Source organism: Thermobia domestica, chromosome 8, assembly GCF_964235325.1.
Source record: "Thermobia domestica chromosome 8, izTheDome1.hap1.1, whole genome shotgun sequence".
Taxonomy (NCBI): Eukaryota; Metazoa; Arthropoda; class Insecta; order Zygentoma; family Lepismatidae; genus Thermobia; species Thermobia domestica.
In genome coordinates, this window is record NC_137461.1 from 13,643,790 (window position 1) to 13,662,155 (window position 18,366).

Sequence of the window (18,366 nt, forward strand, 5' to 3'; positions counted from 1 at the left end):
TCTCTGCAGAATGATGTATTCCTATAAATAATATATTGAGCCTGCCCTATGATGTAAAAAGGGTAAAATAGGGATTTTTTTCTGAAAATCCCTTTTTGAAGTTCGGGCCCTCCTAGAGTAGCTGTGAGTGACACTTATATGCGCTACCATCAACTTATAGTCGACCCAGTGCTCTTTTTCTCGTGTTCCATAGATGGCGTTTGCGAACAACTTTAGAAACACGACTATTGACTGCATTGATACTCATAACGATGTTCATCAAGATAAAAATAAAAATAAAAATAAAAATAATAGTGTAAACAAAAATAAGGAAACAGCTAAATTGTCATGCAAATGTCACAATTATTTACTATAGAAAGTTTCGAAAGTTACATATTGTTACTAGGGTTAACTCATTTTATTGAGCATTTAAAAGAAGGTTGCGTTACAGTGTATTGCATATTTCATTTGTAATCAGTGTTTGTAAATTGTTTAGCTGAACATGGCGAGGTGCTTGGTGTGTGAACAAAGTTTGAAGGAAGGTGAAACAAGTGAAGTGTGTGAACGAGGTAAGAAGTCTCTTATTGAAGCCAGTTTGAAGAGAGGCGATTCATTATACCTTGTATTACAAGAGCAAACAGTACCAATTCTTGTTCATTCTTCATGTAGAAAGGACAATACACGAGAAAGTAGTATTAAAACTCACTTGGTTAAAAAGTTGCAAGGTCAACCGTCTACAAGGACTCGCAGGTATGATGATGTACACTTTGATTTTAAAGCTCAGTGCTTGTATTGTTCCGAGCTTTAACAATACTATACCTCTAACCTCTAACTAGTACTTTGTCTTTAGAGGAACGGAAAAATGTCCGTGAAGTTAGAGATTCCATTTTCAGTTGGGCTGAGGCGAGAAATGATCAATGGGGAAGTATCGTTGCAGCCAGTGTGCGCTCACTAATAGACTTGGCTGCCGCTAAAGCTCGTTATCATGTTAGCTGTAGCACCCAATTTGGTAGAAGTATCGTTCAGACATCTGCTGGTAGACGTATTGCGGATTCGTCGGCTTTCGAAAAGCTTTGCAAATTTATGGAAGACAGTGATGATGCATAGTTTTCTCTTAAAGAGTTAATGACTAAAGTAAGAGAATTGTCAGGCTTCGATGACGTTTATTCTGGAAAGCATTTGGAACGAAAGTTATCCTTGCACTTTGGTGATTGATTAACAGTTTCTTCCGCTGTTCGAAAGACCAAAATATTCACCATGACCTCCGTTGTTAACAAAGTTATTGCAGAAAGGTGGTATACAGAACGAATGTCTGATCCAGAAGAAGAAAGACTGTGAATTATTCGTATGGCTGCGAATATCATTTGCGAAGAGATTGAGAAAAAACACTTCGATTGTGAATATTATCCCACCTCAACAGAAATTGCTGAAGGCGGTTTTAATCTTGTACCAAAGACCCTACAAGTTTTCATGGAAGAAATAACTAAAAATCCAGAAAACATGTGGACTCATCAGTCGAAATTCAACGCAAGCGAAAAACTTTGAACCATGTCATTATTAGCATATTCAGACCTAGATCTTTTATTTCGCCGATACTTACTACTTTAGGGCTGTGCATTACACGATTGTATGGTTCAAAACATCTTGTACAGATATTGAACTCCCTCGGATTTGGTCCATCTTACTATGATATTGAAGTTTATCAACAGTCTTCATTAAAAAGTGGGGCACCAGTTATAGACCCTGAAGCTTTTGTTCAGTATGGGTTTGAGAACGCCGATATCAATGTCAGGACTTTGGATGGACTTGATACTTTTCATGCTTTATGTGGAATAAAATGCATCGCTCCTCCAAAAGCTGTCTCAGCCGATGTTCCTGTACCTCGAGGTACTTCTCAGAAGACAGTGAGTGGTGATTTTTCAGTACCAGTGCTTAGCTACGGCAAGCGAAGTCGAAACGGGCTTGGGAAAATTTCAGTTGAAGATTATTCCGACTTTGCTCCATCTAAACTTTTCGGTTCTCCACTCAACTCCTTAGAGCTCAGTGGATTTGTTTCAAACACAGAATGTATTCCTGGGTGGAGCCGGATTTATGCACCGTATTTTCAACGATGAATCTAGAGAATACGTAACATCCTATATTTTAGCACTGCTCTTTGTAAACATTGATCCTAGTAACCCTTCTGCTATTTTTTCTGCCCTTTCATGTGTTGCAACACAATCTGTCAAATTGAAAAAGAGGGCTTTTGTGACGTTTGATCAACCACTATATCTCAAAGCTGCTGAGATTGTGGCTAGTGCAGGTGAAGAGAGTGACCTAAATAACATCATTGTTCGTCTTGTCGGATTTCACCTACTGCTGTCTTTCCTGGGATGTATGGGAAAATTTACGGAAGGCAGTGGAATCGAAGAACTTTGGAAAACCGTATACGGTTCTGATACAGTGCCCCATTTGTTGTCTGGGAAGGCATATGCTCGTTCAGTTCGAGCACATATGCTAACACAAGCTTCTCTTATAATAGTTCTTGCAGATCAAGATGAGAACAGATATTTGCTGAATGAAGGAGTGTCTACTGTTTATTGCAAGTTAATTTGAGGAGAATTGAGTATAGAGGAAGCTTCATCTTCACAAATCGTTCACGATGCCATTACGAAGTTTGAAGCATATATTGAGCTTTTGAAGGAAAGAAATATGACTAGAAAGTTTTGGGTGCAAGAAATATATTTAGTTGATGATGTGTTCCGATTCATCATTGCAGAAAGGACTGGGGATTGGCAACTTCATTTGAATGCAGTCTGTGAAATGTTGACATATTTCCATGCAGCCGGCCACTTGCCCTACACAAAAGCAGCTCATTTATATTACTAAGAAATGAAAAAAATAGAGAATAAATTTTATCCAAAGGAATTTAAAGAATTCTGCAATGAAGGGCTTTTTACTGTAAGAAGATCAAATAATTTTTTCTCCTGAATTTCCCCTGACATGTGTATAGAACAAACACTCATGCGAAATATGAAATAGATCGGTGGGCTCACTCACGAGAGAGGTTTGAGCAAAAATACGTTACTAAAATTCATTCATGGTGCTCCTAAATTTTTGAATATCAATGAATCTTTTCAGTTGTTCACTGGCATTTTAAAGGGTAGTAGCAAGCAACACACTGAATTGAGAATAAGCTGTGGAGAAAGAGACCTGAAGGGCATCGGAAAATTTGTCGAGTGGATTCGAAAGCATTCACCATTCAACTGCCCTGAGGACAGCGCGCTTGTTTGTGTAGCCACTAGGCTCCTTGCAAATGATACTATGAATTGTGACAAAGCTTACTAAGTTGACTTGAAATCGTTGACGTCTGTAAAGAATGGTTTCTTTGATAATGTGAAGTTAAAGCGGACGGACACAAGCAAGCCAATTTCTGTCAGTAAATGTGGGATTTCGATTTCAGAAAAAACAGTCTCTGTAAACCCACACCAGCTTTTTAATCGAGTTGTTTGTGCCTCACAGGGAAGTGGGAAACTGAAAGAATATTTCAAATTCGAACTAAGTACGTTCCCAACTTCACTTTCCGAAAGTAATTGCACTATGAGGAAAGGTACAAAATCCAGTATCCTAAAAGAATTTAAGAAAATGGACTAATTCAATTTGAAGATCTGCCACTTCCTCTAGTTATGTGCTTGATGGTGGAAATTTAATTTACTCCATCACTTGGAATAAAGGGTCGAAATTAAGCGACATTTTTTCCAATACTCGACATACGTGTTGGATAATTTCGGCAAAAACGTGTCAGTCGTTTTCGATGGATACCCGGAATACTCTACAACAAAGCAGATGGGACATCAGCGAAGAGCCAAACGAACATCACCTGACATACTTCTTGAGCCATCTATGTATTGTACTGCAACCCAGAGAGAATTTTTGTGTAAATATAACAATAAGAAAAGGTTAATTGCTTTTCTGGCAGATCATTTCCTTCGTTGTGGGATCAAGACAAAAGTGGCTGCCGATGACGCTGATGCAGACATAGCGAAGGAAGTAGTCTCCATTGCTAGAGCTAGTGAAAATACCACCATATTAATTGCAAAAGATACAGATTTATTCATGTTATTAATAGGTATGAAAGGAATAGAGTCATTAAGTATTTATATGAAAATGCCAACCAAACTTTTTTATATCAGAAAAATGCAAGCACACTTTAAAAATGAAAGATCAATACCTTTATTTTTACATGCCATGACTGGATGTGGCACAACATTATCGTTCTACGAGAAAGGAAAAGTAGTGCCTTACGTTTACTTACGAAAAGCAAAGAATTACGCGAGAAAGCAGAAAAGTTCAACCTGGCTACTACTACCAAAGATGAAGTGAAGGCTGTTGGTGAAGAGTTCGCGCTGCATTGGTACGGTCTGAGCAAATACAAAAATTTGAATGAAGGTCGATACTTTTTCTACATCTGCAAAGTAGCTAAAATGTCCCTGAAATCAAAGTTTGAAATGGCCAGTCTCCCACCCACATCCAGCGCAGCACATATGCACTCACTAAGGGCGTACTACCAAGTAAAACGGTGGATTGGGAATGACGACATTCTGGCAACAGAATGGGGGTGGAGACATAGTAACGGCATTTTGGTACCAATATATTCTGAAACGGTTTTTGCATCTCCTGAAATTCTTTTCATGATTTCCTGCAATTGCAAGAAGGAATGCTCTAAAAAATTGTTATTGTGTAAAACGTGGGTTCCTTTGCAGTAACATATATCGCTTGTGTGATAATATTTCATGCAGAAATTCGAAAAAAAACTGACGATCAACGAACAACACGCTCAAGATGCGGACTTAGAAGATGTAACCGAAATGGACCAGTAATAAATGACAGCAATGTTACAATAAAGTATTTCAAGTTGAAGGATTTCTTGTCGATTTTTACTCAATATTCCTTTCTCGTACGTCATGGAAGCATCGTCAATATAGAATTGGAAGTCACACCATTTTGCAGAGAATTACATACCAATAATTTTCCATTAATTTTCCCTTCTTTCAACTTGCACTTGCAAACGGGATAGAGGAATATTTTATAACGCCGTCCCTGTATAAAATATGGAAATGGTACTTACCACGAACGGTACCAATATCCTTGCGTAGTTTATAAGCCACATAAGGGTCACTCACGCCTACTCTACGAGGGCCCGAACATCAAAAAGGGATTTTCAGAAAAAAATTCGATTTTTCCCCAAATTTCCCTTTTTTACGTCATAGGGTCATGCTCAATATGTTATTTAAAAGAATACATCATTCTGCAGAGAATGACGAATCAACTGTGAAATTCACACGAATAGAACTCGGTATAGATATTTTTCATTGTAATTTTCTCTATTCGCTGTATGTATATTGCACTTGCAAACATAATAGGTAAATATTTTATAATGGCGTCATTAAGTAATATATGGAAGTGGTACTTGCCATGAACATTACTAATCTTAGAGAGTAGTTCATAAGGTACATTAGTATCATGTGATCGCACCCATGGCCGCTCTACAGGGCTCGAAACATCCAAAAAATGAATTTCTAAAATGAAATTTCCCGCTTGTTTTTAAATATCCCGCTTTCCGTACGTCATAGGGTCACGGTCAATATAGAATTTAAAAGACTGCATTTTTCTGAAGAAAAATATGTATATACCATGAAATTATAATGAATAGTGTTGAATCAGTAGGTATTTAAAATGATCTCAAAGAGGGCTTGAAACCCACACGTGTTGTAAGGTTTAGGGGAGCTGAGAGTCAAGCGGTAGCGGGAAGGGTGGGGACTTTACATCACAGACACTACTTACATAGTAAATACTATCGAATGGAACAGGTTTCGTTTTGTAACTAATTTTGTCCTCTAAAAAAGCTTCGTTGAATGGACTATATACCAAACAAATGGTAGCAGTCATAGACAGTTTGTATATGACAATAGAAAAGTGAGTTTAGTTTGAGGTTTAGTTAGGGGTTAAAATGAAGTTGTCCTGCTTTAGACTATAGATAATTATATTATTATTTAGAGAAATGATTTAAAGATATTGTAGCATTGTAGCACATTATTCTGTATACATTTATTTCCTTATGTTCCGTACGAAGTAATAGTATGAGTAAGTATTAGATTACCTTTAGGTTAAGTTAGATCTTTATTATCAGATGGTACTGCTAATGATTAATAAGATGTTATGTTTCTTTGAGAAACATTGTGAAATATAACAACGATGCAAGTATTTATGAGCAATGGCTTTAATATCAATATAATACTCATATAGCGTCGATTCTATATTGAAGATCAATAATAATAAAAAATGCATAATAAAGAAATATCAAATGCTTTAATCACGTGACAAATAATAAGCACATTAATCAGACTAGCAATATTAATCATTATTGTATCTGTTGTTCCTTCATGAAAACTAATTGAAAAATCTAATCATGTTTATAGCATTTTCTGTGATGTCTATTCGATTGCGAATCTGGAATGGGATTATACTTTTCGGAACACACATACATACCGACAAATACAGACATTCACAAATATATGAGGACAGTTTCTTCTAAACTCGATAGAGCAAATGTTGAGAAACTGAGGTATATATGGGACACGTATGCCTTTTATGCTACCAATCGAACTGTGAAATCAGAATTTGCAAATCTCGAAATATGTCGTGTGTATAGAGTACTAAATCATAAGCGTTTGGTCAGAACTCGATAGAGATTATGTACAATAATAACAAAAATGCAATTCCTGTAAAAAAAATATGCTTTTTGCTCTATCGAGTTCTGAAAAGAAAAAGCTCCTCACATATAGATTTGTGATCTCTATTGATTTGCACTATAGTACAGGTCACGGTTAATAGAATGAGATTAAGAATGAACAATGATAATAATAATAATAAATAATAAAGGAAGAACGTGCTTATTAAGCAGACTAGTATTGTATAGCACTATAAATTCAAATCAAGTTTCATAATATAGTGCTAAAGTTGTACATAACTGAATTAAAATGTGGATACAAATACTTATAGTGAATACCATTATTTATTTTAAGTATATAATAAAACTGATAATAAGTCATAACTTATCGCTAGGAATTTAACGTGTAATTTCCAAGGACTTACAGTGAACTCCAACAAGACATATTCTATGTATTTCTGTTTCCAAAGTAGACTTTATTGCAGGCTATCAATCACAAGAGACAAGATAATAAATATAATTTCGTTGGATGGAGACTGATTTTCACAAACGTTAACTAATATTCAGTGATACAACTTGAAAGGGAAAGCGTGAAGGTGCTATCAGAAAATACAAAGATAAATTACATGCCACTGAAACAGTTTTCCGGAAATTAAACTCGTTCTGGCAATTCAGGCTAAAGTAATGGAGAGATCGATATAGCAAATGTTTTATCAGAAATGTTTTCTTTATTAAAATGTGATCTGACTATTTTCTAAAGATTATGCACTTCCTAGGTAAAGTTCTAACGCGATCTTTGAAAGATGATCTTTAGTTTCGCTCATTAATTTCTCTTCTAAAATATATTACGTAGTGCGTCGTATAACATATATTCGCCGTGCGTTGCGAATAAGTAATAATATGAAAATATATTGAACACCAAAATCATTTTCAGCATACTATTTAAAGATTAATTAATTTTGAGGTCTTGGTAAGGTTGGTGGTTACATTGGCTCTATCGTCTCCCGAAACCGATGATCAATGAAATGCACTTTGTTACTTGATAAGTAGAATTCTTAATATTGTAAGAAATTTGATCAGTGGTCTGATTTGACTTTTCTCATCACCATGTTTTTAAAGCCAGTCGATCAGTATGAGTTATATAGTTCATTGGATATAGCGTTAATTGCTCGATATATTACTTAAGGAAACATACCACGTTTTCGGCATTGATAGAAGAAAACCAATCACAACAAAACAGTTAAACAGTTTAAGCCTTATTCCATATGTAAATTCTTATTTCATACTTATTCAACCATTTTTTGCCAATATACATCTAGTATTTCTACTGTGTATATGGGTACATTATATAGGCAATCATGTATCCACGAATATCATAATGCGGTCTTGGCTTTAATAGCTTATGTCACATTGTAATAGTATTGTATATTTGTTATTAGCATTACAATGGAAGCATCATTTTGATTAGCTTCAAGTAACCTTATGAAAAGTCTTAAGTTACCTCTTAACAAAATAGTACAATACCATTTAACACCGTGTCTTATTCATAAATACGATCATCAACACGCACAAAACCTGTTTTGATGTGGTCAACCTCATAGTCTAGCAAGTGTCCACATTCTGATCATAAATAACACTTGGTAACAAATGTTCACATTTTAATTTTTATAGAAACGAAAGTAGCTGCCCTTAATAAAATTCCATTCGCTGAACACGAGTATTGGGGTTAAGATTGTCTTCTAGCTAAGAATTACGAGAAAATAGGGTGTTTACGTTTTACACTAAAATCTGTGAGACAGTATAAGAGCTACATGCAAGGCATATTGACAACAGTTTTTCTACCGCAAGGGAGGAAGTTGGACGCTCCAGTACAATTTGACAACACTGTTTCAAACTATGACTGATATGTACACCAAGCTGTTACGGGATTATTGCCAAAAAATAGAAACCAGATATGATTTTAATTGTCGTTACTGGTGGGTGGGTGTTCTTGAACTCCGTTAGTTTACTTGTAACTGGAACGAGTACTGTGGAACGAGTACTGTGGAACTGGAACGAGTAACTGGAAATATATTACTATATTCAATAATGCAAATAAGCAAATGAGAACGCTGAATATTCTTTAATACAAAATTATTTACAATCAACACATTGGTCTGTTAAAAATATAAAACGCGAAAGTGTGTGTATATTTACATAAAGTTCATTTCTGGTAATATATCAATCTTTCTTTCATCTTGTTCTACAATTTCCTTCAGAACTAAAAACAAAATTTAATGATGGACAAATTTGAAAGTATACTGTATAAGCATTCATATCGATTGATTCCCTGATAAAATTTATAGTTCAATATCTGCTAACGGTATTACTTTTTATTTCATTAAGAATATTATGTACTCTAAAGGGATTTTTATGTAAACTTGCCTATTACTTCCAGTAAGGGAATAATGTATTATTTTATATTAAACTTAGGACTGTTAACAATAATACCAGCTAATTATAGCAATCGTAGGATAAAGTTTAATTCATATGAGTTAATCATTACTTACATGACAAATTATAATAAAATCTAGAAACATATCTCTAGTGGTGTACTCAATTAATGTGTACTTGTTATTACGCACTAAAATTATACATATCGTCGAATAACAATGAAACGTAATATACACAAAAGACGTGTTAGTAAAATATAGTGGAAAGATGACAAAAATAAAATCAAACTATATGGAAGAAATGTGTTCTTGTGTATCTACTGAATACAGGAGAATTAACAAAGTTGATCAAACAGTAGAGTATTGTTTCATTTTATATTGTCTGTAAGTTTCTTTCTCATTATGCTTTACGATAGAATTGTATCGAATGAATTTTTTTATCATAAATAGGTGAATCATATATGTAGTTCTTATATACGTATATTATTCGTACATAAATAATATGATTCATATGTGTAGTTCACATAAATACGTGAATAAAAGTATATTTAGACAAAGTAAATGATTTCATAAAAATTGTAATTTTATTCAAATTACTGTATAAACTATTACTTATTTAATTGTAAGTTCAAAAACAAAGTGTTATCCTTATTATTTTCATGTGTATTGCTAAAGTAAATATATAAATTAAGCTTGTGATTTTAAGGATTCACTAATCCATGTGCTGATTTTAATTCTTCTCTAAGAATTAAAATGAAACTCTTGTCGATGTATTATACAATGGTAAATCATTTTAAAAATAAATATCTAAATAGAATCTTTTCCAAAAGTTTAATGCAAGAAAACTCCTCGATGACTTCTCGATGTTGTGTTCACTGCTGATCATACATTTTGTTTTTCAAAACAAACGATAGGTTGACGGATTGTAGCCCTTGAAGCTGAAACTACTTCCCAGCAAATAAAAGCTTTTTCTGTACACCCGCGATCAAAATATGTGATTCTTATGGAAACTGTTATGCTGATTTCGAAAATCACCATAAGAATGTTCTGTCCCGTGTGGTTCAAAAGATATGAGTTGATTTATTATTCACATTATATGCAGAATAACCTCGATTATCGTACACAGTTTTTGGGATATTTCTCAGCTCCTATTCAACCAGTTTACAGACATTTTGTTGGGTAAGCTTCTACGGCTATCTACTTTTCTCCTCCAAAACTTGAAGCAGATCGGTTTAATGTGTTGTATAATCGTGGTCTTACTGTATTATAGCATATTAAAACGTTTCGATACAAATTGTTACATGATGACTCCTATAAGGTTTTAACACATTTGTAAAATCAAGAAACTCTCTTTTTAAATCAGCTTACTAATGTAAATTGATATGCATTGAATCATACGTAACAAGGATGTAGAGAAGAACTGAGAAACTTCTTCGGTTCACTGAGATAGGATGTTTATAAAAGGCCTTAGAAATATCTATTCAAACTTCTGATGATGATTTCATTATTAAATGTCTCCCTTTGTCTGGCTATATCTACACTACTGATATCTTATATTGTAACGAAATATGTTTCTTACCTTCCATACAGACGCCTGTGTTTGTGTCTTTTAAGTCAATAGCATGGAACATTGGAATTGATGGCAAAGTATTAACCATTACCAAGCAATATGGGTTCCAAACTAAATTTTAAAGAACCGATGGAACGTTGCCACTCATCTGGATTGTATAAAACACCTATTTTGTTTATCAAACCAGTAACCTCTGTACGGAAACATAGATTCTCTTCCATAACAAAATATTTTGCAAAGGGTATATGTTTGAGTTGAAACAGAAACTTTTGTACCAGAAGCAAGTCATTTCCCTTGCTGCAGTCTAGAACCTAGAAGTTTGAATGCTTCTTTCGAATTACTTCGAATAAATTCGTGCTAAGTTCTTTAAGTCTTCCTGCTCTATTAAATGTATATCAGTGTCAGAGTGTATTGGTATATAGTCCGGATCTTTTGAAGTAGAAGCCACTGGCTCCAGTGAAACGTTAGGTTCATTCCAGTCATCTTTTCCCACTGCCCGTGTCTCAGAGGGTAAAAATATTGGTAAATCGTTACTGTGAGGCACGGATTCTATGGCCAATTGAATATCAGGATATTGGACGATTCGTTTACTTTTTCTAGACTATGCTTGAGATGTTAGTCATACAGAAGTAACAGTCATTACACACACACACACACACATATATATATATATATATATATATATATATATATATATATATATATATATATATTGTAATATTCTATGTGATGTTGTAAACAAGTAATTCCACATGTTAGTGTTTACAAACACCACAACGTGGTTCGGCAATAAAACTTCACACCAGATGAATTTACAATCACTTACAGACGACGGCTTCTAGCCCCTGTGACGGAGTAGAAGACGACATCGGAGCAGCAGCTCCACCGCCACCCAAGGAACCCAATAAATTGGATGTACAAAGGCAATTCAGTACCAGTTTTCTGGTGACCCTCCTCTAGTCTGCTTTGGGATTTTAAGAGTAATCTAACCCCTGGGCCTCTAGTCTGCTTCCGGACTACGCCTATCCTTCCTCCTGGCTTAGCCTGCTTCAGGGCTCTGTTGGCTAACTAACCTACCTACTGCTTGCTTCGGAGCTTTGGGCACCTAATTCCACTCTGCGTAGCCTGCTTCGGAGCTCTGTAGACATTCTGTCTGCGACCTTACGTTCAAAAACCACCTATAACTAACCTTTGATATTAGAGAGATTAATTTGTACAGTATTTTCTAAAAATACTTTTATAGAGAAATTTTATAATAAAATTGGTAGTGGGAGATCGATTCCGGACACTCTCTTCGTTAACTCTCGACCTGTACCTATATGGTACAAAACTATACTATATGCTCAAAATATTTATGAAGTTGAAAAATAATGCTGTGGAGGATCAGGGGTGCAGAATCGTCTTTAGTGGCGTATTTTGGGGGCTATCGGGCTCAAGCTCCCACCCCCGAAATAAATTTGTTAGTTATTCGAATTCCACGTACAACAATAATCCTTCTTACCATTTCTAAGAATCTCGTTGACTTTCCATTTTTTATGCTCTTTTTTCAGAAATAATACTGTATTTCTCAAATTTCAATCCATGTAAGAACTACGTTCTTTGGTTCTTTCTTTCCTCCTTTGTACTTTTCATTTTCTTTTTCTTGATGTTACTTTCTTTCGTTTCGCCTATCATACTTTATTGACCGTGGTTAGTTGTGATTCAAGTCACCATCAGTAACACCAAAACTAAGAGGAGTTGATAAGCCTAACTGGTGTTCCACGCCAAATTACGCGGATATCAACATGATGGGACTTTAGTTATTATAACGAAGTTATAATTATATCGTTTAGTTCTTTTTTTTTTTGAAAGAAAGAAAAGTTTGATTAAAGAAAATCAGAACGGGAGATTAATTAGCCGGAAAAATTAGGTAGGCCAAGAGGATGCTTTCTTTTTCCTGAATGAATAGAATAAACGGTTTGATTTGTTTTGTATCATATTATATAGGATTTATCGCTCTGCAATTCTTGCCATTATAAAAACAATTTCTACATAAATTAAAATATAATGAATTTTCAAACTCAGGTGTGCAATTGTCTAGTACCTTTCCTGTGTCGGGCATAGTCCCTCGAAACAAAATCCTAAATACGCCATTGTTGTCTTCAACATTTGGAGGTGGGCAGATTGAGGCTTATTCTAGGGAAGGGAGATGAAACTGATATTACGGTAGATGAATCTGATTTCTGAGGTAAACCTGTTGTAGAGTATATTATACATTAGGCGATGTAGATGAAGTAATAGTACATATCAGTTTTACAAATCACTGCCGTGAACAGATTTTGAAATCTGAATACATGCATATTTATAATTGGTATGTTTCTAATTAGGCATCCACAAAGATGCACGTCAAAATTGTTTTATAATAAAATAATAATACAAATAATGACTTTCCCAAAACTATGAAGAAAGAATATCAATTATGTGTAACGCAGCAATACTCTTAATCCGAATGAAATAACTTCACAAAATTCGATAGACATCAAGCGGGAAACTTCCAATGGCTTTAGAACAAAGAACCCTGATTTTTTGAAAGCTAAAATTAAAGAACTTCAAGATAATAGTAAAAATAAAAATATTCGGAACATGTGTAAAGGGATCAACGAATTTAAGAAAGACTATGAACCTCGTGCTTATATTAAAGAAAGCTGACAAAACAGTTCTCACTGATACAGATAGCATTTTAAATAGATGGAAACATTTCTTTGACGATTTGCTTAACACGCAGCCAAAAACTAATGTGCGTGGAGAAAGGGAGATACACACTGCAGAACCGTATATTCCAGTACCCAACCAAATAGAAGTAGAAATTGGTATAAAGAAATTAAAGAAACACAAATCTCCGGCTGTAGACGAAATTCCGACTGAGTTAATTTTAGCTAGAGGCGAAACATTGTGGAACAAAATTCATAAACTAATCCTCCTTATCTGGAAAAAGGAAGAATTGCCAGAAAAATGGAAAGAATGAATCATTGTTCCAATCCACAAGAAAGACGACAAAACTGACTGTAATAATTATCGAGGCATTTTTCTTCTGTCAACATGCTATAAAATTCTTCAAACATTCTATTGCCAAAATTGATCCCATAAGCAGATTAAATATTTGGGGAATATCAGTGCAGATTTAGACAAAATCGATCAACTATCGACCAAATATTTACCATTCGACAAATACTGGAAAAGATGTGGGAATACGATACATCAACTACATCAACTACATCAACTATTTTTTTTAATTTAGAAAGACATACGACTAGGTTAGGAGAGAAACATTGTACAATGTTCTTACAGAATTTGGAATACCGAAAAAGCTAATTAGATTAATTAAGACATGTTTAAATGGATCCCAAAGTAAAGTCTGGATAAGAAAATTTTTGTCCACGAGCTTTCATATCGAGAATGGCCTAAAACAAGGAGATGCTTTGTCACCATTATTATTTAACTTTCTCCTGAAATACGCTATAAGGAAAATCAAAGATAACAACCAGTGCCTAGAGTTCAACGGTGTTCACCAGGTTATGTCGTACGCTGATGATGTAAATTTAATAGGAGAACAATAGAAAGAAATGCAGAGGTCATATTGAACGCTTGCAGGGACATGCGTTTAGAAGTAAATGCAGAGGAAACTAAATACATGGAAGTGCGTTGGTACAATAATACGGCAAATTATGAATACATAAAAATAACAAATAGTGCTTTTGAAAAAGTGGATACTTTCAAATATCTAGGATCAAAATTAACGAACGAAAGTCATATTCAAGAAGAAATTAAATGTCGACTAGAACAGTAAATTCGTGTTGTTATTCAGTTCAAATCCCTTGTCACCGCTAATACTATCGAGTAATTTGAAGATTAAAATATATAAAACGATAATCATGCCTGTTGTTCTGTATGGTTTAGAAACATGGTCACTTACTCTGAGGGAAGAACATAGACTGAAAGTATTTGAGAACAAGATCCTGAGACGAATATTCGAACCGAAGATAAACGGGAATTGGGAATGACGGTAACTTCATAACGAGTAACTACATAATTTATACGAATTACCAAACATTGTTAGGATTATCAAGTCTAGGAGGCTTAGGTGGGCAGATCATGTAGCTAGGATGAAAAAAAGTAGAAACGCCTTCAAAGTCTTCACTGTAAGACCAATCGGAAAACGACCATTAGGAAGGCCAAGGCGCAGATGGGAGGACAATTTTAAGATGGATCTCGCAGAAATAGAATCCAAAGTAGAAACTGGATCCAATTAGATAAGGATATAAGCCAGTGGAGAGTTTTTGTGAACGCGGCATTGAACGTCCGGCTTCCATAGGCCATAGAGTTAGTTAGCTTACGAAGCATGAGTAGATGCCTAGGCAGATACTAGAAATAGATGAATAGCGCATTTACTGAAAAGATGGGTGTTCGTGTGATAGGGCCTAGGGGAGAGGAGGAGATAAGATTTCACATCAGGTTACGTCACGCACAGTCGCACACCTTCATTTTCATTAAAAATGGAAAAGCCAAGAGAAACCAATTTCATCTAACTTTACTTTGTGGTTCTCGTATACAAATAATCATACTTATCCCAAAAAGTACTTTTCAAGTAAGATTATTTTGGGGGACACTCCCCCCAGGTCCAAGATTGGGGGACGTGGCCGCCTCGTCCTCACGGGATTTTCGCCAGTGGTCATTAAGGTGGTTTGTTGGTATCCTCTAAACCATCAGAACAGCAAACGGAAAGGCTTTTAGTTGTACAAATTACGCAGAACTGATGAGGAGCTCATGGCTCTTCCTGGTCACCAATTCGGCAACCGAAGTACAAAGAAAAAGCAAGTTTTGTCATGTTATATATATTTTCTTCCTTTTTGTTTTTTGTGTAAATCTACCACACACAGACAACAAAAGTTACCCGGATAATTAGTACACGTTCAGTGTGAACCAATTCGTGTCATTTTGTACCAATAACTCACTTGATACACAGCACAACACTCGATTTCTAAAACAATATGCATACAGAAATCTTCTGAACAACTCTGAATTGAAACACCTCACACACGGATTTAATTTTCTTTCAAGGGAAGAACAACGGAATAAGACGATGGGGCATAGGTTTTCTCACTTTAAATTATCGGTGGGCTATAAGAAGTGAAATACAAAGTGATATGCGGCGCGAGTCACCAAATAAATGATTTTTTTGTAACTTGAAGGGCTTGAGAAAGTATTTTAAACTTCCACTGTTCTTCGATTCTTGGCAGTTAACTGGGTTTCCTTTACGTTCTTCATTCAATAAATTACATGTATGAGCGAAATATTTCCCATGCAATATCTCAGAACTGTGACGTGATGTGCAAAAATTGTCATCATTTTTCGTTTTCTAAGCACCAAAATAATTCAGAACATCCTATTATTTTCCCGGAGGTAAAAATCATGGTGAGCAATGAGCTTAGTAGCCGGTCTACTGCAGAGGTGACAACAATTTTACGTTTCCAAAACAATAGCTTATTGTCGAATAGTGTAGTCTCGGTACTAACTTGGTCCACATCGGAAATTCTTATGTCGGTGGTTGTAAGTTTTGTAGTCTATGACTGTCTGCTGGTACATAGGGTACTTATTTTCTCCAAACGGTATGGTTGACGTACCTACATGTTGAAGAATTTAAAACAATCACGCATAATTACCCAGTCAATTGATTAAGTGCACGGAAATTTTGATGTAACTGTACCATTACATACACAGGTCATTTTCTAGTATAATTAACGGGTGATTCAAATGAATACGATTGCAACGAAGCAATGATATTTTTACTTCAGCAATGTAATGAATTTAATTTAGTAACTTAAATATTTTTTCTACGTGACTGCAGCAGATGTAAGATACTTTTAAACTTGAACATTGTAGAAAAGATTTTAAAATGCGTTTGTAATTTGTAAAAATAATAAACCTGATAGCGGAAAAATCGGGTAATTTTTAGATTCCAGAGGCTAATTTTAGCAATTACGATTATTTGTTATTTTTTTCAATATGATCATCTAATATTAATAAATATTATTTGTGTGTATAAATTATTCAATTTATATATAATTAAGTTTATACATGAATTATTATTTAATATACGTATCGTCAATTTTAACATTTTTCCACTCATTGTACTCCCACAGCACTTTCATTGCAAATCATTACTTTTATTAAGTTGTGAAAATAATTGTATAATACATATTTGTTTCTATTTTTAGTAATAATATAAAACGTTATTAGTAATACAAGATAACGTTCAGCTTCTTCAATCAAAGGTAGACCTCGGGATTCCTTCTTCTAATTCCGAATTTTCGACTTCTATTTCTTGACTTCCTTGAAAAGTTGCTGAATTCCATTTATAAGTATTTATTATTTGCATTGTCTATGTCATATTTATTATATATTGTATTTGATTTTCAATTTTTCTTTTAAACGCATGTGTATATATAAATGTAGAAATATGCACATACGTCTTAGCTTAACCACATAGCACCAAATTTAGTAATTCAAAATTGTTCTAAAGTAGACAAGGGTTATTACAAGATCATAGTTATTTTATTTATTATCATTAAGACCACATATATGCTATGCAAAGTCAATAAAACTTTAAAATAATATACAGTATTTAAAATGACAGAAATGATGGTAATAATATACATTTCATATAAGATTCAAAACATCATATTTATTTTTCTTGTCTATTATTGCAGGGCATTTTATTGATTATTTTCGTTGTGGCTGCGTCTAACTAACCGTGCGCATTTAGAACACTGTAATCAAAAGAAAAGACATAATTGAAAAATTCTAAACGTAATTAAAGTGAAAAAATTCATACATTTTTCAGGAAGAAAGCATCATCACTGAAAGTGGTGATACAGAAACCAATTGAGAAGCGTTCTTTCAAACTTGGTAGAACAAAAATATGTTTTCGACAGGAATTTCATTTCTATTTTTATTGCACATAACCTTTATCAAGTTCTGACAAACGCTTATCATTTAGTATTCTAAACACACGGCGCATTTCGAGATTTGTAAATTCTGATTTCACAGCTCGATTGGTAGCAAAAAAAAAAAACACACTTGTCCCATATATAACTCTGTTCCTTAACATTTGCTCTATCGAGTTTTGTGAAAAAACGGTCCTCAATTTTAAATAGAAACGTTAAATTAAGATAGCTTTATGCCATACTGTTTCTGATGCAAAGACTCTAATGTTGGTAATTTTACTGCTTGGAAGCCCAACCATGTAATTGCTACTGATACAGTATGTGTATAGGCAAATATGTGAGTAGTAGTGGTAGGCGTTGGCCCGAATTAGTCACAGTGACGTTATAGGTCAGAGGTCAATGACCTAGGGGTACTTAGGACCACAACCTCTAGATTGTGGCAGGGGTACCTTAGCCCACCCCCTAAAATTTGGCAGAGGTTTCTAGAATCACCCCGCTTAAATTTTGGAAATTGCCAAATTTAAAAATTTGGTGTGGTAGCCTAGAAGCATGGTATGTACCTCTATTAGTATTAGGAGTCCAACTCGTTCTCTTTCATGGGTAAAAAATTGCCAAAAAGTCAAATTTCGGGGGGTTTTGACCTAATTTATCCCCTTTGATGAGGTTTAATTACCTTATATAGTTATATGGGCG

At 34.6% G+C, this 18,366-nt stretch overlaps 1 protein-coding gene across 5 annotated transcripts in view; it reads right to left on the reverse strand.

The window, feature by feature from the left end:
* Nucleotides 1–17,259: 17,259 nt before the first annotated feature.
* Nucleotides 17,260–18,366, reverse strand: part of LOC145692689 (uncharacterized) — a 55,920-nt gene continuing 54,813 nt past the window's right edge. For all 5 annotated transcript variants that reach the window (XM_081768078.1, XM_081768080.1, XM_081768079.1 and 2 more), the window contains exon 8: nucleotides 17,260–17,496. The gene's annotated coding sequence lies outside the window, so the exon portion shown is untranslated. The remainder of the gene's footprint in view (nucleotides 17,497–18,366) is intronic.